Source organism: Hemitrygon akajei, chromosome 27, assembly GCF_048418815.1.
Source record: "Hemitrygon akajei chromosome 27, sHemAka1.3, whole genome shotgun sequence".
Classification (NCBI taxonomy): Eukaryota; Metazoa; Chordata; class Chondrichthyes; order Myliobatiformes; family Dasyatidae; genus Hemitrygon; species Hemitrygon akajei.
Window position 1 is genome coordinate 37,164,952 of NC_133150.1, and position 26,395 is coordinate 37,191,346.

The window sequence follows — 26,395 nt, forward strand, 5'->3', positions numbered from 1 at the left end:
TGAGAGAGAGGGGAGGCGGGGCAAGGGGGCAAAGGGAGAGGTAGGCTCGAGTGGGCTCAAAGGGGAGAGAGAGGGAGGGGCGGGCCCGCGGCAGAAGGGCAGGGAGAGAGGGGGGCAGGTATGGGGAGAGGGGGAAGGGCTTGGGGATGGAGGGAAGGGATGGGGCAGAGAGAGATGGGTGGGGCAGAGAGAAGGGGGGAGAGTTATAGAAGGGAGGGGAGGGGGAGAGTTAGAGAAGTGAAGGGAGTGGGAGAGGAGGGGAGTGTTAGAGAAGGGAGGGGAGGAGGAATTAGAGAAGGGAGGGGAGGGGAAGAGTTAGAGAAGGGAGGGGAGGGGAGAGTTAGAGAAGGGAGGGGAGGAGGAGAGTCAGAGAAGGGGGTGGACAGAGAGAACGGGGGAGTGGGAGAGAAAGAGACAGGGGAGAGGAGTGGGAGCAAGAGAGAATTGGGGGTGTTGGAGAGAGAGATGGAAGGGAGGGCAGGAGGAAAGAAAGGGAGTGGATGGGGAGAGAGAAAAGGGAGGGGAGGCATAGAGAGAGCAAGGTGAGGAGGAGAGCGAGAAGGGAGTAGAGGGGGGAGAGAGGGAGATAGGGAAGGGAGGGGTGAGGGAGATAGGGATGGGGTGTGTGTGTGTTTGTTTGTTGGTACAGAATGCGGAGTCAAAGCAATTTAACATCAATTCCCTTGGTTATGTGCTTGCAAATAGTTTATGGAAATTAATTTCTAAAAGAAATACCCAAAATTGAATCAAATAAAATCACCTGTCAGATTGCTTTCTGCTGCTGATGTGTATTTTTATATATTAAAAGGGTCAGTGTTTTGCCTTTGGTGGTAAAAACTCCAATGAAGCGACACATATCTCAATGTTCCCCTCTTCGGATATCTGATTTAGAGTGACAGATTAATGCCATCTTGTGAGTAAATTAGGAAGTGCCACATACATCTCTCCACATGGGGTCATATCTTCATATACTATCACAGCTCACTGCTTGACATCACAAACTCCCTTGTGTTTTGCCTTTCTTTTGATAAAGAGTCACAGAGTTGACAGTGTTGATTAATGCTGGCCTGACAATGTTCTAGCTGAGTTTAAAACTGAATATTGAAAACAGCCAAGTGGCTATTAATCAATAGCATTTTCTGCTCTCACTGTTTAAAAATATGAAAAGAAATTTCTGTGACATTAAGATCTAACAAAAGAAATCATAGAAACATAGAAAACCTACAATACAGACTCTCCAGCCCACAAAGTTGGGCCGAACATGTCCCTACCTTAGAAATTACCTAGGGTTACTCATAGCCCTCGACTTTTCTAAGCTCCACGTACCTATCCAGGAGTCTCTTAAAAGACCCTATCATATCTGCCTCCACTGCCATCACTGGTAGCCCATTCCACACACTCACTATTCACTGTGTTAAAAAAAACTTACCTCTCACATCTCCTCTGTACCTACTTCAAGCACCTTAAAACTGTGCCCTCTCGTGCTAGCCATTTCAGCCCTGGGGAAAAAGCCTCTGACTATCCACACAATCAATGCCTCTTATCATCTTATACACCTCTATCAGGTCACCTCTCATCCTCCATCGCTCCAAGGAAAAAAGGACAAGTTCACTCAACCTATTCTCATAAGGCATGTTCCCCAATCCAGGCAACATCCTTGTAAATCTCCTCTGCACCCTTTCTATGGTTTCCACATCCTTCCTGTAATGAGGCGACCAGAAATGAGCACAGTACTCCAAGTGGGGTCTGCCCAGGGCCCTATATAGCTGCAACATTACCTCTCAGTTGTCATGTCATAATGCAATAATTCAATATAATCCACATTTGTGTAGGATTGTCACAAGTTAGGGTCTAAATTCACACACTGTGACTTAAACCAATAAACACCTTTGGGCTTCCTGCTGAGTACAGGTATCGATTTTAACCAACATTTTGTTGACAAACTCTACCACTTTCATCGGGGATGATGCCTGGGCATGTCTAGTCCGGTGGTATTTATACCCCCGTCTTCTGTCCTTCCTGATTGGTTAGTCCTCATCCAATCAGGTTTCCACTGTTCTACCTTGTTTACAATCAAATTCCAGTTCTTACTTAGAGCGGGACCATGGTCTTTATTAAAATCCTTTTCCTCTTGTTTTATTTTAATGGATTCCTTCACCAGGGGGTCCCAAAAGCCATTGATGCAACACAGTAGTTTTGTGCCACCTAAATCAATCCTATGGCCACTTAATATGTCTTAAGATTTCAGACCATTATCTTATATCTGCAGTGAAAATCTAGGAACCTATTCTACAAGGGGACAATTGCCTAAAGGTCATCCTCTTCTCCTGTTCTCTACTGTAACTCATGTAAGTATCTTCTCCTGGATCTGTTTCAATGTCGTTTCAAGAATACACCAAGAAATTGGGCTGCAACTGGGAGCATCTTGAAGGACGGAGGACTCTGGCTAGCTGCTGTCAGAAGCCTATGCCCCAGTAGGGGTGAATGGGCATAAGTAAGCAAGGAAACAATAACTTATTTTAAACACTAAAAGATTCTGCAGATGCCGAAAATCCAGAGGATCACACACAAAATGCTGGAGGAACTCAGCAGGTTGGGCAGCATCTATGGACGAGGAATAAACAGTTGACGTTTTGGATCGAGATCCTTCATCGGGACTGAAAACGAAGGCACAGGAAGCCAGATTAAGAAAGTGATGGGGGTTGTGGGGAGAGGGGAGGAGTACAAGCTAGCAGGTGATAGGTTGAAACAGATGAAGGGGTAGGTTGGTAGGGAAAGAGGGATGAAGTGAGAAGCCAAGAAGTAATTTTAAGAGAATGATTCTCCTAATTCTAGTCAACCGCATTTTACCTTACCACATTCTATGCCAATGTAGTGTGTTTGCACTTAGATTACTCAATATTAAAAAAAAGTTAAATCTTTTGAAGTTCCTAGAAACAACGGAACAAGGAAGAGCTATTCAGCCCCATTCAAATAGACTGTGGCTGGTCCACCCCTTAATTCCAAGTCTGTTCCATGCCTCACTAAAAATATCTATCAACTTCTTGATGCTTTTAGGAGGACTTTGTGTGGGGAAAAATGCTTTGAGTGTCCCCTAGTTCTAATTTTAATGTAAAGTAATTTTGTTCTGGACTACCTCACTGTATTAAGTTCTGAAGATGCCATGAACTCATTTAAATCACTCCATAATCCTCTACACTAAACAGGAAACAATGGAACCTGCCCTTGGAGACCCGTTGTGTAATACAGCATTGAAACAGGGTCTTCAGACCATCTCACTCATGCTGACCAAGGTGTCCACCTAGGCTAGTCCTATTAGCCTGCATTTGGCCCATATCCTTCTCAACCTTTCCTGTCCATATACTTAACCAAATACTTTTTTTAAATGTTATTATTGTACCCACCTCAATTCGATCCCTTGGCAGCTTGTTCTACAGGTACACCATCCTCTGCATGATGAAGTTGCCCCTCAGGACTCTTAAGTCTTTCTCCTCTCACGTTATACCTGTGCCCTTTAGTCTTTTATTTCCTTTCTCTGGGAAAAGAACTGTGTCCATTCACTCCAAGCCCCTCATGATTGTTTTTTACATCTCTGAAAGGTCACCCTTCAGGCTCCTATACTCCAACAAATAAAGATATAGCTTGGCCAACTCTTGCTATAACTCAGGCCCTTGAGTCCTGTCTGTTATGTTTTGTAACTTCAAAATATTAAAATTAATATGAAGAAAAAGACGGGAGCCCAAGAGATGTGAGTCTTGTTTGTTCATTACTTTAAGAGAGTCAAACATGTATCACGTGGAGGCATATGGATTTCACTTATTTTTGCATATAACCCGTAATGAATTATTTAAATAAACAAGAATGCTTAGGCAAACAACATACCCACAGTATTATTCAAATACTACTGAAATATTAAATACACAATACTGCCAACATTCTTTCCTATATCTGGGAAACAAAATTGTACAGAATATTTCACCTCAGACAGTTGAAGAAGATTGGTATGGGCCTCCAGATTCTAAGAACTTTCTACAGGGGCACAATTGAGAGCATCCTGACTGGCTGCATCACTGCCTGGTACGGGAACTGTACCTTGCTCAATCGCAAGACTCTGCAGAGAGTGGCGCGGATAGCCAGCGCATCTGTAGTTGTGAACTTCCCATGATTCAGGAAGATCAGGTGTGTAAAAATGGCCCATAGGATCATTAGGGCCAAGTTTTGAGGTCAAGGTCACACCCAGGTCACTGGAGATGTGTGCAACAGTGTGGTCATCTATTCTGCCTATGAATGTAAACTTGCGGTAGGCCTTTTAAATAAGGTTCCTTGTTAGACTTCACCATGAACAAAAGTTAGTTCTTCCGTGAGAGACCAAAGTCTGTCATTAGACCATGAGACCATAAGGTATAGGAGCAGAATTAGGCCATTTGCCTCGTTGAGTCTGCTTTGCCATTTCATTATGGTTGATCCATTTTCCCTCTCAGCACCAATCTCCTGCCTTCTCCCCATATCCTTACATGCCCTGCCTAATTAAGAATCTATCAACCTCTGCCTTAGATATATCCAATGACTCGTCCTCCACAGCTGCCTGTGGCAACGAATTCCACAGATTCACCACACTCCGGCTAAAGAAATTCCTCATCTCCATTCTAGAATGATGCCCTTCTATTCTGAGGCTGTGCCTTCTGGTCTTAAGACTCCTCTACCAAAGGAAACAGCATCTCCACATCCACTCTGTCGAGGCATTTCAACGTTTGATGTTTCAGTGAGATCACCCCTCATTCTTCTGAAGCTTTCTGCCCTCTCCTATCAGATCCCCCTTCTCCAGCCCTGTATCTCTTTCATCAGTCAACTTCCCAGCCCTTTACTTCACCCCTCCTCCCTCCCTGTTTCACCTATCACCTTGTGTTTCTCCCGCCCCTCCCCAAACCTTTATACTCTGATTCCTCATCTTTTTTTCTCCAGTCCCAATGAAAGGTCTTGGCCTGAAACTTTGACTGTATTCTTTTGCATAGATGCTGCCTAGCTTGCTGAGTTCCTCCAGCATTTTGTGTGTGTTGTTCACAACATTAGTGACTGTTATTAGGAGGCTCAGAATCTCCTGCTGCATTAATATGATTTTCAAATTTACACCATCTGCTTTCCTGTGCTACATAGAGAAATTTCCAGGCCCTCTTACCTAATCTTTTCAAAGCTGTCTTTATGAAATTTTCTTTCAGATTTTTTTTGGTCCATTGGAATTTTATGCTCTGCAAAGCAGGTTGTACATCACACAGGATAAACCGATCCAATTACAGCTGTTGGCCCAGACTGCAGTACTAGCAGATCCTGTTATTACCTGCTCCGAAATAATTGCAAAATCCATGGAAGATATTGGGCAATGCAGTTCATCTTCACTTCCATTTTGTCTTCATACTTAAAACAGATTCGACTGTAGCTTACTTTTACCCCTGAGGAAACAGAGGGCTAGAAATTCCTTAGCGCCTATTTTCATGGTAAAATAGTGTTGTAGTTCATCTACCATTGTGGAAGTTGCATGAAGAGTGAGATTGCAAGGTTGACAGTGCAACACCAAGTTAAAACTGGCATTGTTGAAACAGTAATTGCCAGCAAGTTAGCTGAAGATACAAACGTCACAGATAGTTTTTAAAGTGACATGACACTATTAAGCAACTGCTACAGGAGAGGTAGGTGTGCGTGCACGCGCCCTTAACTCCTGGTGGGATGGTCGGGGCGCCGTCATGACAAGCTTTTTGCATCGATATTTTTGGTGATCGTTCATCACACAGCGTGTCTGAAACCTGGCGGAGCCCATCCCTCTCCAGGTTTTTGGAGCCGGCTAGATTCGAACTGATGCCACTACGCCACCAGCCGGCCAGGAGAGACCTACTACTCAATAAATACCATATGGAGGGTTGTTGGAGTTTGGTTAAGAGAACTCAAGGTCAGATCTACCCAGACAAACTGCTGAAGAATACTTCCTTCAGGAGCAAAAGACAAAGGACCACAAGAATTCACAGTATCTGTGGAGGCAAAATGTTGGTCGACTGTTCAGGGTCAAGATCCTGCATCAGAACTGAGAACCTAATGAGGAAATAGGCAGTATCTAGAAGTGAGAGGGAAACATGAGACAGTTGGGTTAGTAATAAGTGAAGACAAATAAGGAGGTGGTGGCGTAATATGGGAAAGATAAAACCATAAGACATACGAATTAGGCTACTTGGCCCATCAAGCCTGCTCTGCCATTTAATCATGGCTGATTTATTTTCCCTCTGAACCCCATTCTCCTATCTTTGCCCCTTAGTTTTTGATGTCCTTACTAATCTAGAACCTATCAACCTCCACTTTAACTATACCCAGTGACTTGGCCTCCACACCCGATTGTGGCATTGAATTCCACAGATTCACCATCCTCTCTTCTCTGTTCTAAAGGGACACTGCTGTATTCCGAGGCTGTGCCCTCCTGTCCTAGACTTCCCACGATTAGAAACATCTTCTTGAAGTCCATACTATCTAGGCTTTGCGATGTTTAGTAAGTAGATGAAACCAAGTGGGGGGAGGGGAGGCGAGAGACAGGAGCTGGAAGGTGGAACTAAGAGGGTTTAACAAAGGAGAAGCAAAGGAGATGAAGCTCTGACAAAGAGATGTGTGGGCGATGGGCAGCTTGAACCAGCAGGGTAAGGTTAGTGTCTTGGTAATAGTTCCCAATTCCTACCACTTATCAAGAACCCTGATCCACAGCCACAATTCTGATGTTCATTCCCTTATCATAGGCCCATAATCAGCTAGAATCTGTCATGATCCCAGACCCTCCTTCACCTCTATGTGGTGAATTATCACCATCCTTAGCCAATCATACCATGTCCTTAACCCATGGCATAAAGATACAAAGCAAGTATGCAGACTACAACTCTGAGATTTGTCCTCCTGCAGGCAGTCGTGAAACAATGAAGCACCATGGAATCCATTCAAGAAAACATTTAACACCCAATGCGCAAAGAAGTATATAAGTTATGCAAATGGCAAAAAGCAAGTGAACAACACATAGAATATCAAACATCAAACCAGGAGTCCAGGAGTATTCAGTTTAGTTCAGTTCAGTGCCAAGGTGTTAGTTGACTGCAGGCTACAGAACCAGTCTTCGCCAAAGTGCTCCAGTCCACTCCAAAGTGCCCTGAACAAACTACTCAAAAACATCAAAGAGAAGAGTAACTAGAATCCAGAAACACATGCAACAAGAACCTCAAAGTCCCCCAGAATGAGTCCACAGCTACGAGCCTTGCCAGTCAATCCTTGCAACATGGAACCCAAGGTTCCTGCACTTTCCTCCGATAGCGAGAGGGAGAGGAAGACCGGTCAAAGGCAGGCAGGAAGCGCCGAGCACCCACACACCCTCCACTCTCGTCCTTGTCAACTCAGTCGTAGAAAAGCAATGGAGCCAGTCGTGGGCTCGTGCTCCGCCTCCAGGCCACACTCTCCATTCAAAGAAGGCAAAGGGCCAGATTTCTCAACTGGAAGCAGATGGTGCAGCAAGCAACACCATAGGGCAATGCTCCCTAGACAATTCACACCTCTCGCTCACTGCTGCCGGAGGAAGAGAGAGTGTGAGAGAGTGTTGGATATCCTCTCTCCGTGGAGGATAATGCTGGAGTTCTTGGGCAAGGTTTAGTCGATGCAGATTGTGGATTGGACTCCTTAGCTTACATTATATGTTTCTAGTCACTCCCTTTTTTTGGTTGCTATTTCGAATTGGGGCAGCCTGCAGATAATGAACTAAACTGAACTAAATATGTCTGGAGTATCTTGATTTATATTCTGCACATTTTTTTTGCACGTGAGTGAGGTATGAAGTTTTTCTTTTGGTTCCATGGTTTTTCTTGTCTGTTGGGAAGACAAATCTCAGGGTTGTATATTTTGCATACATACTTTGAATCTTTGAACACACCATCAAAATGTAAATCACAGGTTCCAAATGCATGCATCTTAGTAGCAGAGTCATATTTGAAAGAAGAAGAAGAAGTAAAAGTAGTTGTGTGAACTGTCTGCAGGACGTCGTTGTTGGTCGCGTTGATTGCTGGCGCCATCTTGTCAGAACCCCAGTTCTTCAATGCTGACCCCCAAGCAAAAGTGCTAGCCTGATTATTTTTCCCTGCTCTAAGCCGCTCCCCTTCCAGACCATCATATGAATGTCATTGAGCTCCACGGTTTCAGATGATCACAACCTGTCCTCAAGTGCAACTTCAAAGCAACAAATATATCTTCCTAAAAATGGGCAAAATTTGCTCAGTTGCAACTGGAGTTTACAGAGGTGGGGTCCCACATTTGAAATAGTCCGAGGCACTCTGCTGCAATGTTAGCTAGCACACTCGTGTGGGTACACAAGAAACCATAGTCCATTATTGGTTTTGCCTGCAAGTATCGCCACATTCTGGTGCTAACCTAACAAGCCCACAACATACCAATCCTAACCTGTATGTCTTTGGAATGTGGGAGGAAACCAGGGTATCCAAGGGAAACCCATATGGTCACGGGGAGAACGTACAAAGTGCTTATTGACCGCAGTGGGAACTAAATTCCGATCTTAAAGCTTGCTCTGAAAATGTTACGCAAACCATTTGCTACTGTGCTGATGAGATGAAGATCTAATAATTCACAGGACATTTGCCCACATTGCATAAGTCACCAAGTCAAAATTAAGGCCATAATTTCACATTTTGCATCATACTTATTCCAGAGTAAAAACAGTTCTATGTGGTGCATGAAAAGGCAGCATTGAGGCAAAATGGCTTTGTGTGATATATAAAAATACAACAACCTCTGTGCAGAAATTCTCCAGGTTCAAGTTGGTACTGATTTGCCCTCAAAATGTTGCAACTATCGATGAAAGCAACTAGGCAGAAATTTGCTGGAATGGATGATACTGTTATGTCAGCTTCAGGTCGGTTAAAGTAAGGGAATAATTCGGCAAAATCATTGGAATTATTTGTGGATGTAATGAATAGACTGGATGTGTATTTGGGCTTATTGTAACCCATCAGTAGAGTACCACATAAAAGGTTACTACAAAAGTTAAAAACTAATGGTACAGTGGGTAATATACTCCTGGATACAGCATTAACTCATTCACAAAGAATAGAGTCAGGATAAAAGTGCTGCAGCGACCAAGCCCAACCCAAACCCAAAGCAACTGCCGCTGCTGGCAACCCTACAGATTTGTTACACTTGCGTGACTCACCCTCATTCCAATAATGATTGCACCAAAAGTCAAATCCTTTATTCAATCCTTCATTAGCAGTTAGCTAGCATACAATCCTGAAGCGATGTATCTGAAGCGTACCCAAGTGTAAGCTAAGCATAATTGAGCATTATTGAGCAGTCAACAAAACATACACATCCACCAGCCTCCAGTATAAACTGCGATGAACAAAGCAAGAATATGCAACATATTCCCTTTGCTTTTACCACGCCCCATCTCATGTGACTAGCTACCATAATAAACCCACAACACAGAATACAATGCGGATAGAGAACAGATGCATGACTCCTACATAAGCCATTTTCAGGTTGGCAAGCTGTGACTGGAGGGATGCCACAAGCATCAGTGCTGGGACCTCACTATAAGAATTCTTTTGGTGTAAGGACTGAGTATGAAGCTACAGAGATTATGTGAGAAAGTCAATTGTGAAGGGAACATAAAGAATCTGCAGAGGGCCAAGGATACAAGTTAAATGAATCTGCAAAAAAATTGGTGGAAAGAACATAAGAAAACAAGATTAGGTTGGAGTCTTGTAGCCCATGCATGGCTTGACCCAGTTTATTGTGAAGAATAAGCAACAAAATGCTGGCATTTCATCAACTGTTTATTCCTTTCTATAGATACTGCCTCATCTGCTGAGCTCCTCCCACATTTTGTATGTACTAATGTGAAGAATTCCTTCCCTCAGTGAAGTATAATATTTTAAATACATACTTCTCCACCTCAATGTGTTATGATACACACCCAACCATGCCAGCTCCCAGAATTCAGACGCACCCAAGAATGGATAGCTGGCACAGCCCCTTTATGGATTCAGGACCATCCCTCGAATTGGCTGCCATATCCTAAGGAATTCCTACAGTGGCACAATTGAGAGCATCCCGACTGACTGTATCAGTCAGTCAGTTCCCTCAATATCAGGACTCTGCAGAGAGTGGTGCGGACAGCCCAGCGCATCTGTAGTTGTGAACTTCCCGTGATTCAGGACATTTACAAGGACAGGTGCATTAAAGGAGCTGAAGGATCATTGGGACCCGAGTCACTCTAACCAGAAACCATTCCAGCTGCTACCATCCAGGAAGCTGTACCGCAGCAATAAAAGCCAGGACCAACGGGCTCCGTTTCCACCAGGCCATCAGACTGATTAATTCACACCGACACAATTGTATTTCTAAGCTATATTGACTGTCTTGTTGTATATCTAACTGTACATACTATTTATTACAAATTACTATAATTTGCAAATTGCACATTCAGATGGAGACACAACATACATCCTCCTCATGTATGTGAAGGATGTAAGAAATAAAGTCAATTCAACTCCGTACTTAAGGAGCACCTGAATGGAGGTTCACTGCTCAATCATAAACTCAACTCGGAATATCATTTTATTCAGACCTCAGTTTGGGTGCCGTATCTCAATCCTTGACTCAGATACTCCAGCATTTGGGTCCTAATTATCCTTGACAAGGTCTTTCATCACACAGTGACTCTTTAAAGTTGAATCATTGTCATTTTTGACCTCCAATGAAACAGCCATTAAACAATTTGCATCAAGTTAAAGTACAGACCACAAATTTCACTTTTCATTCAAAAGTTATGGTTTATAATTAAATCAATGTTAGTAGAAACAATCAGAAAATTAGATAAGAGAACGATAAGATCAGCCAGGATCTCAGTGAATGACACAGAAAGCTCAAGAGGTCACATAGCCTAACTGCTGTTTAAATTTCTTATATTCTTAGGTGCTACTCTAACTTTGAGTGTTAGAATTGTTACATCACAGGAGGAGATTTGGCCTAGCCAGTCAATGCCAGTTTCTTAATTTGATCCACTTCCTCTTCATGGATGGTAGGGATGTGGAGGGCTATGGTCCCAGAGCAGATTAAATCAGTTTAAATGACTCCGCACTAACTAGATGGGCTAAAGGGCCTGTTTCTGTGCTGTACTTTCCTATGACTATTTAGCATTTCCTTTAACCTCTATCCACAAATGCACTGTCGTAATTTTCAAATCAATTAACACTCAATTTTTTTTACATCTACGAGTACATATTACATACACAAATTAATCTCAGGGTTACAAATGGTGACATACATGTACTTAGATAATAAATTTACTTTGAATTTTGAAGTCAGTTCCAGCCCTTCTTTCTTGCCATTGTGCTCTGCAACATGGGATATGCTTTTTTGCAAAAAAAAACTCATTTCCATCACTCTACATCTAAACTACTAACTTGTTGAGGTTTTCTTTATTGAGCGGTGAATATGTGGGAAGGTTGATTTGAAGTGAGTTTTGCTCAATCGCTGATTAGATGGCCATCTATTCATGAGTGGAGTTAAGGTACATAATAGAGGGTGAAGCTAATAAAGAATTGACAAGTGAAGCATGAACAATAAAACAAAAGTCAATTACCATTCAGAAACAAATTGAAGTGAACTCTGACTGAATGGAAAAAAATTAAGCAGGAACCCAATACTACTTCTGACAAGGTGTTCATCAAATCTTGGAATTATGCTTAAAACTCAATTATGATCATTCACATAATTATAAATTGGGCCTATTTCTTTACTCCATTCCAAACTCCAGAATGGCTGCAGTTGTGGATTTGAGAAGTAAGTGATAATTGAAGTCCTCTATCTTACCATTAGAGGTAGGAGCAGAAATAGACCATTCAGTCCATTGAGTGTGCTCTGCCATTCCACAGATTCACCACCTTCTGGCTAAAGAAATTGCTCCTCATTTCTGTTCTAAACAGACATTCTTCTATACTAAGGCTGGGTCCTCCATTTTTACAATTTCCCACTAATAGAAACATCCTCTCCACATATATCACACACAAAATGCTGGTGGAACACAGCAGACCAGGCAGCATCTATAGGAAGAAGCACTGTCGACGTTTCAGGCCGAGACCCTTCAAAGTGCTTCTTCCTATAGATGTTGCCTGGCCTGCTGTGTTCCACCAGCATTTTGTGTGTGTTGTTTGAATTTCCAGCATCTGCAGATTTCCTCGTGTTTGCTCTCCACATATATTCTATTTAGACCTTTCAGTATATGGTAGGTTGCAATGAGGTACCCCCCTCCCTGCCACCCTTTGAAACTCCAGTGAGTTCAGGCCCAAAGCCATCAAAAACTCCTCATCTATCAACTCTTTCGTTTCCAGGATTATTCTCATAAACCTCCGCTGAACCCCCTCCAATGTCAGCACATCCTTTATTAGATCAGCGGTCCAAAACTGCTCTCAGTACTCCAAGTATGCTCTGACCAATGCCCTGTAAAGCTTCAGCAATGCATTCTTGCTTTTATATTCCAATCCTCTTGAGTTGAATGGTAACATTGCATTTGCTTCCCTTACTACTGACTCAACCTGCAGGTTAACCGTTAAGGATTCCTGCATGGGGACTCAAGCACCTTTGCACATCTGATTTCTAAATTTGATCACGGTTTAGAAAATAGTCAACACCTTTATTCCTTCCAAAGTTAACAACAATGTACTTGCTTATGCTGTGATCCATCTGCAGCTTTGCCCGTTCTCCAAATCTGTCCAAGTCCTTCTGCAGACTCCGTTTCCTCAAAACTACCTGCTCCTCTTACCTTGGTGTCGTCTGCAAATATGGCCACAAACCCATCAATTCTGTCATCCAAATCACTGCCACATAACCTAAAAAGTAGTGAACCCAACACCAACCCCTGTGAAACACCATTAGTCACCAGCAGCCAACCACAAAAAAGCCCCTTTTATCAGACCATAGGGCCATGAGACATAGGAGCAGAACTAGGCCATCTGGCCCATTGAGTCTGCTCCATCATTCAATCATGGCTGATACTTTTTTTTCTCCTCCTCAATCCCAGTTCCTGGCCTTCTCCCCATAACCTTTGATGCCATGTTCAATCAAGAACCTATTTATCTCTGCCTTAAATACACCCAACAAACTGGTCTCAACAGCTGCATGTGACAACAAATTCCACAAATTCACCACCCTTTGGCTGAAGAAACTTCCCCCTAGTTTTGTTTTGAAACGGTGCCCCTCTATCCTGAGGTTATGCCCTCTTGTCCTAGACTCTCCCACCATGGGAAACATCCTTTCCACATCTACTTTGTCTAGGCCTTTCAACATTCGAGACATTTCAATGAGATCCCCCGCCCCCCCAATTATCCTTCTGAATTCTAGTGAGTACAGACCCAGAGCCATCAAATATTCCTTGTATGATAACTATTTCATTCCTGGAATCATACTTGTGAACTTCCTCTGGACCCTCTCCAATTCCAGTACATCTTTTCTAAGATGAGAGGCCCAAAACTGTTCACAATACTCAAGATGAGGCCTCAGCAGTGCCTCATAAAGCCTCAGCATCGCATCCTTGCTCCTGTATTCTAGACCTCTTGAAATCAATGCTAACATGCCATTTGTCTTCCTCGCCACCGACTTGACCTGCAAGTTAACCTTTACAGTGTTCTCCACAAGGACTCCCAAGTCCCTTTACATCTCAGATTTTTGGATTTTCTCCCCTTTTAGAAAATAGTCCGCACATTTTTTTCTACTACCAAAGTGCATGACCATGCATTTTCCAATATTGTATTTCATTTGCCACTTTCTTGCCCATTCTCCTAATCTGTCTAAGCCCTTCTGCATCCTAGCAGTTTCCTCAACACTGCCTACCCCTCCACCAATTTTCATATCATCTGCAAACTTGGCAACAAAGCCATCTATTCCATCATCTAAATCACTGATATACAGCATAAAAAGAAGTGGTCCCAACACCAACCCCTGAGGAACACCACTAGTCACTGGCAGCCAACCAGAAAAGGATTTTCCCACTCGCTGCCTCCAACCATGTTAGTAACTTTCCTGTAATACCATGGGCTCTTAACTTGGTAAACAGCCTCATGTGTGGCACCTTTCAAAGGCCTTTTGAAAGTCCAAATATACAACATCCACTACATCCCTTTTATCTATCCTACTTGTAATCTCCTCAAAGAATTCCAACAGGTTCGTCAGGCAGGATTTGCCCTGAAGGAAACCATGCTGACTTTGTGCTGTTTTGTCCTGTGTCACCAAGTACTCCATCAGCCCCAGGGGCCCCCCAGGGCTGTGTGCTCAGTCCACTGCCGTTCACTTTGCTGACCCACGACTGTGCTGCAACACACAGCTCGAACCACATCATCAAGTTCGCCGATGACACGACCGTGGTAGGTCTCATCAGAGAGGAGGTGCAGCGGCTAACGGACTGGTACAGAGCCAACAACCTGTCTCTGAATGTGAACAAAACAAAAGAGACTTCAGGAGGGCACGGAGCGACCACTCCCCGCTGAACATCGATGGCTCCTCAGTAGAGATCGTTAAGAGCACCAAATTTCTTGGTGTTCACCTGGCGGAGAATCTCACCTGGTCCCTCAACACCAGCTCCATAGCAAAGAAAGCCCAGCAACGTCTCTACTTTCTGTGAAGGTTGACGAAAGTCCATCTCCCACCCCCCATCCTCATCACATTCTACAGGGGTTGTACTGAGAGCATCCTGAGCAGCTGCATCACTGCCTGGTTCAGAAATTGCACCATCTTGGATCGCAAGACCCTGCAGCGGATAGTGAGGTCAGCTGAGAAGATCATCGGGGTCTCTCTTCCCACCATCACGGACATTTACACTACACACTGCATCCGCAAAGCAAACAGCATTATGAAGGACCCCATGCACCCGTCATACAAACTCTTCTCCCTCCTGCCGTCTGGGAAAAGGCACCGAAACATTCAGGCTCTCATGACCAGACTATGTAACAGTTTCTTCCCCCAAGCTATCAGACTCCTCAATACCCAGAGCCTGGACTGACACCTTACTGCCTTATTGTCTTGTTTATTATTTATTGTAATGCCTGCACTGTTTTGTGCACTTTATGCAGTCCTGGGTAGGTCTGTAGTCCAGTGTAGTTTTTTTTCTGTGTTGTTTTTTACATAGTTCAGTCTAGTTTTTGTACTGTGTCATGTAACACCATGGTCCTGAAAAATGTCATCTCATTTTTACTATGTACTGTACCAGCAGTTATGGTCGAAATGACAATAAAAGTGACTTGACTTGACTTGACTTGACCTCATCCTTAACAATTTACTCTTAATATCTTTCCAATCACTGAGGTCAGGCTAACTGGTCTGTAATTTCCTTTCTGCTGCCTTCCTCCTTTCTTAAAGAGTGGAGTGACATTTGCAATTTTCCAGTCCTCTGGCACCATGCCAGAGTCCAACGATTTTTGAAAAATCATTTCTAATGCCACCACAATCTCTAACACTACCTCTTTCAGAACCCTGCAGTGCAGTTCATCTGGTCCGGGTGATTTATGTACTTTTAGGTCTTTCAGATTTTCTGACCACCTTCTCTCTTGTAATAGTAACTGCACCTAATTCTCTTCCTTCACACACTACAGCATCAGGCACACTGCTAGTGTCCTCCACAGTGAAGACTGATGCAAAATACTCATTTAGTTCATCAGCCACCTCCTTGTCCCCTGTTATTATTTGTCCTGCCTCATTTTTTAGCAGTCCTATATCCACTCTAATTTCTTTTTTACTTTTAACATATTGAAAAAACTTACTATTGACTTTGATATTATTTGCTAGCTTGCTTTCATATTTCATCTTTTCCCTTCTAATGATTTTTTTAGTTGCTCTCTGTAGGTTTTTACAAACTTCCCAATCCTCTATCTTCCCACAAATTTTTTGCTTTGTTGTATGCCCTTTCTTTTGCTTTTACAATAGCTTTGTAGCCTTATCGCCATGGCTGTACTATTTTAACAATTTGAATATTTCTTCATTTCTGGAATACACAAATCTTGCACCTTCCTCATTTTTCCCCAGAAACACTCGCCATTGCTGCTCTGCTGACATCCCTGCCAGTAGCTCCTTCCAATTTACTTTGGCTAACTCCTCTCCCATACCACTGTAATTTCCCTTACTCCACTGAAATACTGCTAAGTCAGACTTCGCTTTCTCCCTATCAAATTTCAAGTTGAACTCAATCATACTGTGATCACTGATTTCTAAGGTTCTTTTTATCTTAAGCTCCCTAATCGCCTCCGGTGCATTACATAACACCCAATCCAGTATAGCTGAACCCGAGTAGGTTCAACGACAAACTGCTCTAAAAAGCCATCTCTTAAGCATTCAACAAACTCACTCTTGAGATCCATTACCAACCTGATTTTCCCAATTGACCTGCATGTTAAAATCTCCCATGACTAGCATAACATTGCCCTTTTGACTCGCCTTTTCTATTTCCTGTTGCAATCTGTGGTCCACCTCCCAGCCACTGTTGGGAGGCCTGTATATAACTGCCATCAACATCCTTTTACCCTTGCCGTTTCTTAACTCAACCTACAAGGATTCAACATCTTCTGATCTTATGTCACATCTTCCTAATGATTTGATGTCATTCTTTACCAGTAGAGCTACACCACCCCATCTGCCTACCTTCCTATCCCTCCGATATAACGTAAAACCTTGGACATTTAGCTCCCAACTACAACTATCCTTCATACTTGGCAATCTGTAATAGTGCAACAAGAACATCCACCTTATTTCTTATACCATGTGCATTTAGATACAACACCTTGAGTACCGTATTTGCTATCCCTTCTGATTCTGCATCCCTAATGTTTTGATACTCAGCATGTTGGCTGCAACTAAGCCCCATCACCTGCTTGCCATTCCTGAGACTTCTGAATGCACACTTATCTTTACTTTTTTACCATCCGTCCTATCCTAAGTCCCTTCACCCCTGGCAAATTAGTTTAAACCCTCCCCAATAGCTCTAACAAACCTACCTGCGAGAATATTGGTCCCCCTTGGATTCGGGTGCAACCCATCACTTTTGAACAGGTCACACCTCCCCCAGAAGAGATCCCAATGATCCAAGAACCTGAAACCCTGCCCCCTGCACCAGTTTCTCAGCCATGCATTTATCTGCCAAATCATTCTGTTTCTACCCTCACTGGTGTGTGACACAGACAGCAATCCACAAATTACTACTCCGGAGGTCCTGCTTCTCAGCTTTCTACCTGGCTCTCTGAATTCTCTTTTCAGGACCTCTTTGCTTTTCCTTCCTATGTCATTGGTACCAATATGTACCAAGACATCTGGCTGCTCCCCATCCCTCTCCAAAATGTTGTGGATGTGATCTGAGACATCCCTGACCCTGGCACCTGGAAGTAAAACATACCATCCAGATATCCCATTCACATCCACCGAATCTCCTGTCTGTTCCCCTCTCTATTGAGTCCCCTAACGCTACTGCTCCCTTCTTCACCACCTACCCATGATCAGTGACTGTAACCCAGTTTCCGTGGCGTTCCCCCAGGTCATCCCCCCACAAATGTACCCAACGCGGTATAGTTGTTTTTGAGCGGAATGGACACATGGGTGCTCTGCTCTAACTGCCTATTTCCATTTCTTCTGGCAGTCACCCAGCTACTCGCCTCCTGCAACTCCAGGGTGACCACTTCCCTGTAACTTTGATCAATTATCTCCTCACTCTCTCACACAAGCCGAAGGTCATCCAGTTGCTGCTCCAGATCCCTAACATAGTCTTCAAGGAGCTACAGCCAGATGCAGTTCACGCAGATGTAGTTCCACAGGAGACTCTGGGTCTCCTAGTCCTCCAACATCTGGCACAAAGAACATACCACAGCCATTTAAATGGTACAGTAAAAGAGAGAAAAAAAGGAAACCTTAACAGACTCTTTACATAGATCCGATGCCTCTTCCGAGCCAAAGCCTCTTGAGTCAAAACCTACCACTTCTACTCTCGCCACTGGCCTACTCCCAATAATGTCCGCTCCCCTTCTCCCCTTTCCCTTCTGTACTTTTATCTAGTTCGCAGAGCTCTGTTGGCATCGCTGCCAGGCCCTGTATAATGGACAAATGCCTGCGAAGCTCTCTTTTTAATGATTGCCACCAGCCTGCGAGAAATACCTTTTCGTATTTATTCCCAGTCTGTCTTCTGCCAGTCAGCCAATCTTCTGTCCATGCTCATATCTTTCCTTTAATGTCATGGATTCCTGTCTTGTTCAGCAGCTTCATGTGTGGCATCTTGCCAAACACCTTCTGAAAATCCAAGTAAACAACATCAACTGAATCACCTTTGTCTACCCTGCCTGTTACACAGATTTGTCCAGCAAGATTTCCCCTTAAGGAAACCACAGTGAATTCAGCCTATTTTATCATGTGCCTCCAAGTACCCTGCAACCTCATCCTTAATAATGAACTCTTAACTTCCTTTCTTTTGCTTCCCTCCCTTCTTAAAGATTGGATGGTGTGGAAGTTGCAGCAAGGCAAGGGTTAAAGTAGTGTACAGGCAAGGAAAGTTTATAGACAGTGTGCAGTCAGCCCAGGAAGGAAAGGTCTTTAAAGAACCCAGTTTCCCTTTGCACAGCAGGGGACTGGAGCCATTTGACATACTGAGACAAGGATGCAAAAGAAGGATTCTAAGGTGAGACCTATCATTGTTCAGTTACTCTACTAATTCTTAAGTATTATTGGCCTTTGGTGTGGAGTTTCTATTGGCAATTAATACCTGTATTATCATAACCTTTGCAAATTAAGGAATTTAATCATTCATAAGGTTATCAATTGGTTGATATCTGTATCCAAATGGTGAATTGCTGTGTAAAAGTGTCAGTCTTTGTTCAAATTTCAGAACAGTTTGATGACAGGAGCTAAGTTGTTCTCCTTGTGTACAAGTAAATAAAACGTAATTGTGGAATGATTGCAAGTTTTTAAGGGTACAGTTAATTGGCAACAACAGTGACAGTTACAATTTTCCAGTCTTCTGGAACGATTCCAGAAGAAGGTTCTCGAAAGATCATTATTAATACTTTCATAATTTCTTCATCTACCTCTTTCAGCACCCTGGGGTATAGTCCATTTGGTCCAGGTGACTTATTAAAATCATAAGACATGGGAGCAGAATTAGGCCATTCGACCTATTGAGTCTGCTCTGAATTTTCATCATGCTGATCCACTTCCCTTCTCAGCCCCAGTCTCCTGCCTTTTCTCCATAACCTTTATTAGACCATAAGACAGAGGAGCAGAATTAGGCCATTTGACAAAAATCCAGAAGCTATCAGATGGAAATCAAAGATACAACCCAACAAAAATGGAGTTCTTGCAAGCTCCATTTTCTCTTTATGCAAGGATAAAACAACAGCAATATAGGAACTTGGTATTAGGACACAAGGTAGTTTCAAAAGCGATTAATTACCTTAGTATCTCTATCATGGTGAACAACCAATTTTCACTTGAGTAATATTCTCAATTTTCAAACTGAATAGGTTTGTCTTGCATCCAAGATGAGTAATCAGTCATTTTGTTAAAGGTTTGAGGTAATTCAATGCAATTAATTCAATGGGAAGAATGTATATGATCAGATTGAACAGTATAGGGTGAGAAGCCTCTGGCATTAGTGGGCTTATCAGACCCTGATGCATAACCACTAGTTATCTTTTGCCTATAAGGATTACAGCATCCCAAAATGCAATTTTCCTCATTAGTAGTTTGAATATTTCCAGTATCTGGACAGAAATGCTGGAAATATTCGTCAAATCTGACAGTACCTGTGAAGAGAAAAGCAAAGTGACTGTCACAGATATAATTTAGAAATGTTATTGATAAAACATGTTGAAAAAATGCAGAGGAGATATTGGATGGGGTGGGACGAACTGCAATAGGTTAAAATGAAAAGGGTGTTAACAGGGCAAATTTACTGAAACAGGACAATTTGGAGGTGGCACCAATGGTGGGAGGGATAACAACATGCTTATCTAAAATTACTAGAAAGAAAAGCAGTTGATGCTGGAGGAACTCAGCTGGTTAAACAGCATCTATGGAAAGGAATAAAGAGCCAAGCTGTGAACCTTTATCAAGACTGGAAAAGAAGGATAAAGAAGCCAAAATAAGAAAGCAGAGGGAATAAGTTTAAGCTGAAATGTGATGGGTGAAGCCAGGTGGGGGGAGAGGGAGAGTGAAGGAAGAAACTGAGAGGTGACAGGCAGATAGAAGGCAACATAGCCAAAGTTTAAATTTAATTAAAGGAGGCCAAATTCAAATTGAGAGCGACACTTCCAGGAAAGAGGTTCTGGTTAAGTTATCAATGGGGAAATATTAAATAACTTCCTCCTCCTGCTGCCCAACTTTAATTCTTATTTCAGACGGGGAATTCACCTTCAATAAGCAACGTTGGGATTCAGCAAGTGTTCACGTGACGTCTACGCATGCCTACAGCTGTCCCTCTTCCGACCGCAGCTCCCGGGGAGGCTCGGACAGGGCGCGCAGGCGTAGTGCCACCGTCCCGCCGGTTCGGAGCGGGCATGCGCACCAAACGGTTTCACGAAGGAGAAGGCTTGCTCGCCGTTGGTCGCCATTTTGTGCTGCTGCGTTCCTATTCGCCGCCGGGGCATTGTGTTTAATACCGGAGCCAATCAGAGGGGCAAAAGCGCGGGGTAAGTCCGGCAAATTGCTGCCAACAGGCTGAGAGCTAGATTTGGTCAGGGAATGGGAATGAGCCGGGGAAAGCAGGCAGTGATGTGGCTGGCGGACCCCAGGTTTGAATGGTGAGGGGAGGGGGGCGGAGAAGGTGTGGAGTTAACGAGAGAGAGGAAGGTGGAGGTTGGCGCCAAACAGTTGTTCGCCTTTCTTTCTCGCTCTCTCCCCTCCTCTCCTCCGTTCGTGATCGCCGTCGTTCCTGCAGCCCGCTTTTCACCTAGTTCAGTCCGTCTTGTCTCCTGCGGTGCGCCCGCTTCGGCGTCAGCACGGCTCGCCCGGGCGACTTCCGAAAATTGCGGGGAGCTTTGGGGAGGGGGAGAGAGAAAATGGCGGCCCCGGCGTGGGGGAAGTGAGGAGAGGGGCGAAGAAAGTCACCAAGTCGTTAATGTTTATTTATTACAGTAGGGGCTGAGAAATGCAATTGTTTTCCGTATAAGAATATGGTATATGTGATAGTTATGGCGGATGTGGAGGAAGGAGCCCTTGCCTGCACTCACCAATTGTGGGTCCACATTCAAGTCTAATTCGCTATTGATCCGTGTTTGTCCGAGCTTTCCTACTTCCAAAAGGGCACTCTGGCCTAGCTATCCAACACCCAGCGAGCCCCTCCACGGGCTTTTGGCCTCTTCCTGCGCCTGACAAATGCAAAGACAAATTGTGTGGCCACAATTAATGCACGAAATGTGAAGGATCTGAATTATCGCCAACTTTAGGTTGAGCTGAATCAAGTATTGTTGGTTATGGGATGTTGTACTTGAAATAACTTAATACGGTTTTTGAGTAAGGTGTTGAAAGCCTTGTGTTAGAAAGTGTAGAGGAATATGAATTTTTGCATCTTTTTGGCTGAAAGGATAAATTAAGATTGTGACAGGGATGGGTAACAAACTGCAATAACAGATTCCCATGTATTTTTATGCTAAAATGAGGTGCCATCAGATTTTTAAAATGAAACGTTTATATTTGTGGACTGTTCTGCTTTCTTGCTAATTTTTGAACTAGCATCCACAATGAAGGTGCATGTTGTCTATTAAACTTCTGAATTCTTTCCGAGTGCCCTGTTAATCTTGTTCTGAGTATGTGTACAGCACAAAGTAATTGTACTCTAAATGGCTGTTTATACTTTGGATCAGGGGTTTATAACCTGGAGTAATAGTTAATAGTAAGGCTCCATGGCTTAAAATGCTGTGGATGGTCAAATTTCACAAGTTCAGTGATGTCACTGAGGTTAAAGAAAACTTAAATTTGGATACTTCAAGCTAGAATTGTTCATCCTTTCAAATGGGGGAAGAATTTGAGTTCTTTTTTTTTAAAAAAAAAAGGTGGTTGCTGGAAATTTAACAGAAAAACAATGCTCAGGTCGTGCAGGTACATTAAGTTTAAACTGGCCTGGACCAGGTAGTCACAGTAGAACTGAGGCCATCTTGTTTATCAGTTGGTCACACTGACCCTTTGCTCATTTCACTATTGAGGTTACAATTACTTAAAGGAGAAGAGAATACACATTGGCGGAGCCAGGGCAGACATTAAAATCTGGCTGAAGTGTAGAACAGAAATGAGGAATTGTTGCTCTGATCGTTGAATGAACCTAGTCAACCTAGATGCCAGGTGTTCCTATTGTACTGCATAGATGCAGCCTTACTCTAATTCTGGACTTCAGGAGCCACATGAGAGACCTTGCATATCATCACAAAATCTAATTTGTCTTGGGCTTTGATGTATAAATCTCAAGAGAAGTTGGTAGAAAAATGTTCCCAACATTGCCTTATCACCACATTTGTATGGCTGTGTGTGTGTGTATATAATAATGGTTTTTTTCCCTATATTTATCACATAGTTCATTGCACTACTTAACAAATACTTAACAAGCTTCACAACATGTACCAGTGATAATACCCACAGACTCCCACAGCTACCTAGACTATTCTTCCTCCCACCCTGTCTCCTGCAAAAATGCTATCCCTTTCATTCTAGGATAAAGATGTCTTCCTTTTTTAAAGAAAGGGGCTTCCCTTCGTCCACTATCAACTCTGCCCTCCATCGCATCTCCCATATTTCATGCACCTCTGCCCTCACCCCATCCCCCCGCCAGCCCACCAGGGATAGAGTCCCCCTGGTCCTCACCTGTCACCCTACCAGCCTACAGATCCAACGTATAATCCTCTGTAACTTCCACCACCTCCTACGGGATCCCACCACTAGCCACATCTTTCCCCTCTCCCCCCCCCCCCCCCCCCCCCACTCTCGGCTTTCCACAGGGATCACTCCCTACGCGACTCCCTTGTCCATTCATCTCCCCATCGACCTCCCTCCAGGCACTTATCCCTGCAAACAAGAAGTGCTACACCTGCCCCCACACTTCTTCCCTTTCCACCATCCTAGGCCCCAGACAGTCCTTTCAGGTGAGGCACCACTTCACCTGTGAGTCAACTGGGGTGATATACTGTATCCGGTGCTCCCGATGTGGCCATTTATACATTGGGGAGACCCGCCGCAGACTGGGAGACTGTTTCGCGGAACACCGGCGCTAAGTCCTGCAGCAGTGGCGGGATCTCCCTGTGGCCACACACTTCAATTCCACAGACCACTCCCACTACGATTTTTTTTATTAAACAAAATATACTTTATTCAAAAATAAAATTATATACAATAACCATTCAAAGACTTTCAATTCTTTACAGTTGGTACCATTACTGTCTTTACATTTTCAAAGTTCAAAAGTTTTGCCACCCACGTGGCACTTTGTTCTTTCATATTTACATTCAGGGGTAATACTCCCAACCCCCCCTACCCCTCTCTCCCACGGGAGAAGCACCCTAGACTGTGGTCCTTCACCACCGGGCCCCTGCGATGGCTGCACCGAGTTTTAGTGCGTCCCTCAGCACATACTCCTGCAGCCGAGAATGTGCCAGTTGGCAGCATTCCCCCACAGACATCTCCGTGTGCTGGTAGACCATCAAGTTTCGGGTCGACCAAAGAGCGTCTTTGACAGAGTTGATGAGCTGCCAGCAGCACCGGATGTTGGTCTTGGTGTGCGTCCCCGGGAACAGCCCGTAGATCAGAGAGTCCTCTGTTACGCAGCTGCTGGGGATGAACCTCGACACTGCCCCTTCCAACCTCCTCCACACCTTCTCCGCGAACCCACAGTGTGCAAAGAGGTGGGTCACCGACGACTCCTCACTGCAGTCCTCCCGTGGGCAGAGGGGTGTGGGGATGACGTTCCGGGCGTACAGGAGGGATTGGACTGGGAGGGCCCCTCTCACCGACAGCCAGGCAAGGTCTTGGTGCCTGTTGGTGAGGTCTGCCGATCAGGCATTTTGCCAGATGAACTGGACTGTCTGCTCAGGGAACCACCCCACTGTGTCCATCACGTCCTTCTCCTGCAGTGTCTGCAGGACCTTACGTGCTGACCATTGCCTGATGGCCCTGTGGTCAAAGGCGTTGACCTGAAAGAACTTCTCTATGAAGGACCGGTATGGTGGCAACGAACAGCTAACGGGTATTGCGCGGGAAAGGGGCCAGACCCATCCTTCGTAGCCAGGGCAACAGGTAGAACCTGTGCACGTAGTGGTACTTGGTGCCCACATACCTGGGATCCACACACAACCTGATGCAGCCACACACGAAGCTGGCCATCAGGGTGAGGTTGACATTGGGGAAGTTTTTGCCCCCGTTGTCCAGGGACTTGTGCATGGTGGTCCGTCTGACCCGCTCCATCTTGGATCCCCAGACGAATCTGAAGACGGCTCGGGTGATTTCTGAGCTGAAGGAGTGGGGGACTGGCCACACCTGCACCAAGTACAGCAGCCCTGAGAGCACCTCACACCTGATGACCAGGTTCTTGCCCGCTATCGATAGGGAGCACCCTCCCCACAGCCCCAGTGTCTATTTCACCTTGGCAGTCCGCTCCCGCCAGTTCTTGTTGCACGCCTCGGCCCCTCCAAACCAGATCCACAACACTTTCAGGTGATCAGCCCTGATGGTGAAGGGGACGCTGGATCGGTCGGGCCAGTTGCCGAAGAGCATAGCTTCGCTCTTCGTGCGGTTGACCCTGGCCCCCAACGCCTGCTCGAACTATTCGCAGATGCCGATCAGCCTGCGAACTGACCTCGGATCAGAGCAGAAGACGGTGACGTCATCCATGTACAGGGAGGTTTTGACTTGGGTCCCTCCACTGCCTGGCAGCGTCACCCCTCTTATGCCCTCATCCCTCCTGATGGCTTCGGCAAAGGGTTCTATGCAGCACACGAACAAGACGGGAGAGAGGGCAGTCCTGCCTGACTCCAGACCTGATGGGGAAGCTGTCTGTTTCCCACCTGTTGACCTGGACTGCGCTACAGATGTCCGTGTAGAGCAGTTTGATCCAATTCCGGATTCCCTCCCCAAATCCCATTTTGGAGAGTACATCCGCCATGTATGTGTGCGATATCCTGTCGAAGGCTTTCTCCTGGTCCAAGCTGACCAGGCAGGTGTCTACCCTGCTGTCCTGCACGTAGGTGATGGTGTCCCTCAGCAGCACGAGGCTGTCTGAGATCTTCCTACCCGGTACAGCACAGGTTTGGTCCGGGTGGATCACCTGCTCCAGTGCAGACTTGACCTTGTTGGCGATAGCCTTGGACAGGATCTTGTAGTCCACATTCAGGAGTGAGATGGGCCTCCAATTTCTAATGTCTTCCCTCTCCCCCTTCTGCTTGTAGATGAGGGTGATGATGCCCTTCCGCATGGATTCTGACATGCTGCCTGCCAGGAGCGTAGTGTTGTACGCTTCCAGCAGGTCGGGGCCCATCTGGTTCCACAGAGCCGAATACAACTCGACCGATAAGCCGTCGCTTCCGGGAGTCTTACCCAACTCAAAGGAACGGACAGAGCCAGTTAGCTCGTGCAGGGTCAGTGGCTGCTCCAGACTCTTCCGCTTGCTGTCGTCTAAGACCTGCGTGATAGACGACAGGAAGTTGCGGGAGGCTGTGGAGTCTGTGGCCTTTTCTCCGTACAGACCGGCATAGAAGGACCTGCAGATCCTCAGTATGTCTGTCTGCGAGGACGCGATTGAGCCGTCCTCTTCCTTAAGGTTGTGGATCACAGAGCTACCCCTGTGCACCTTTTGGAAGAAGAATTGTGAGCACGTCTCGTCCTGCTCCACGGTTTGGACCCTCAATCGGAAGATGATCTTGGAGGACTCGGCGGCAAAGTGCTGGGCCTGCTGGCCCTTCACCTCCTGCAGTTCCTCCCTGACATTCACCCCCCTCGTCTGCAGAAGGAGGAGTTGCTGCAACTCTGTCTGGAGTTTACGCAGTTCCCTCTGCCCCTGCCTTGCTCTCTGGATGCCCTTGCTTATGAAGAGCCTCTTGATGTTCTCCTTGGTGGCTTCCCACCAGTGAACCGGGGAATCAAAGAAGGCTTTCAAGGTTCTCCAACCTGTGTACTCCTTCTCTAGTTTCTCAATGTTCTCTGGGGTCAGCAGCTTGATGTTCAGCTTCCATGTCCCCCTCCCTGCCTTCCGGTCCACCCGCAGGTGACAGGTGGCTCGCAGGAGGCAGTGGTCAGAGAAGAACACCGTGTGTGACGTTGGTGGTTCTGACCGTGAGGGGCTCTGACAGGAAGAGGAAGTCGATCCGGGAAC

General features: G+C 45.0%; 1 protein-coding gene and 1 long non-coding RNA gene across 6 annotated transcripts in view; one reads left to right on the plus strand and one right to left on the minus strand.

Annotated features, from left to right (window-relative positions):
- LOC140717259 (uncharacterized) overlaps positions 1-21,534 on the minus strand; it is a 46,498-nt gene extending 24,964 nt beyond the window's left edge. The window contains exons 1-2 of one of the 2 annotated variants that reach the window (XR_012096506.1): positions 21,276-21,534; positions 18,211-18,342 (exon numbers count right to left, since the gene is read on the minus strand). This is a non-coding gene — a long non-coding RNA (uncharacterized lncRNA). Of the gene's footprint in view, positions 1-18,210; positions 18,343-20,457; positions 20,537-21,275 lie in introns of those variants that run through there. The other variant, XR_012096505.1, reaches the window with a different exon arrangement.
- Positions 20,592-26,395, plus strand: part of LOC140717258 (nuclear transcription factor Y subunit alpha-like) — a 45,828-nt gene continuing 40,024 nt past the window's right edge. For all 4 annotated transcript variants that reach the window (XR_012096503.1, XR_012096504.1, XM_073030647.1 and 1 more), the window contains exon 1: positions 20,592-20,735. The gene's annotated coding sequence lies outside the window, so the exon portion shown is untranslated. The remainder of the gene's footprint in view (positions 20,736-26,395) is intronic.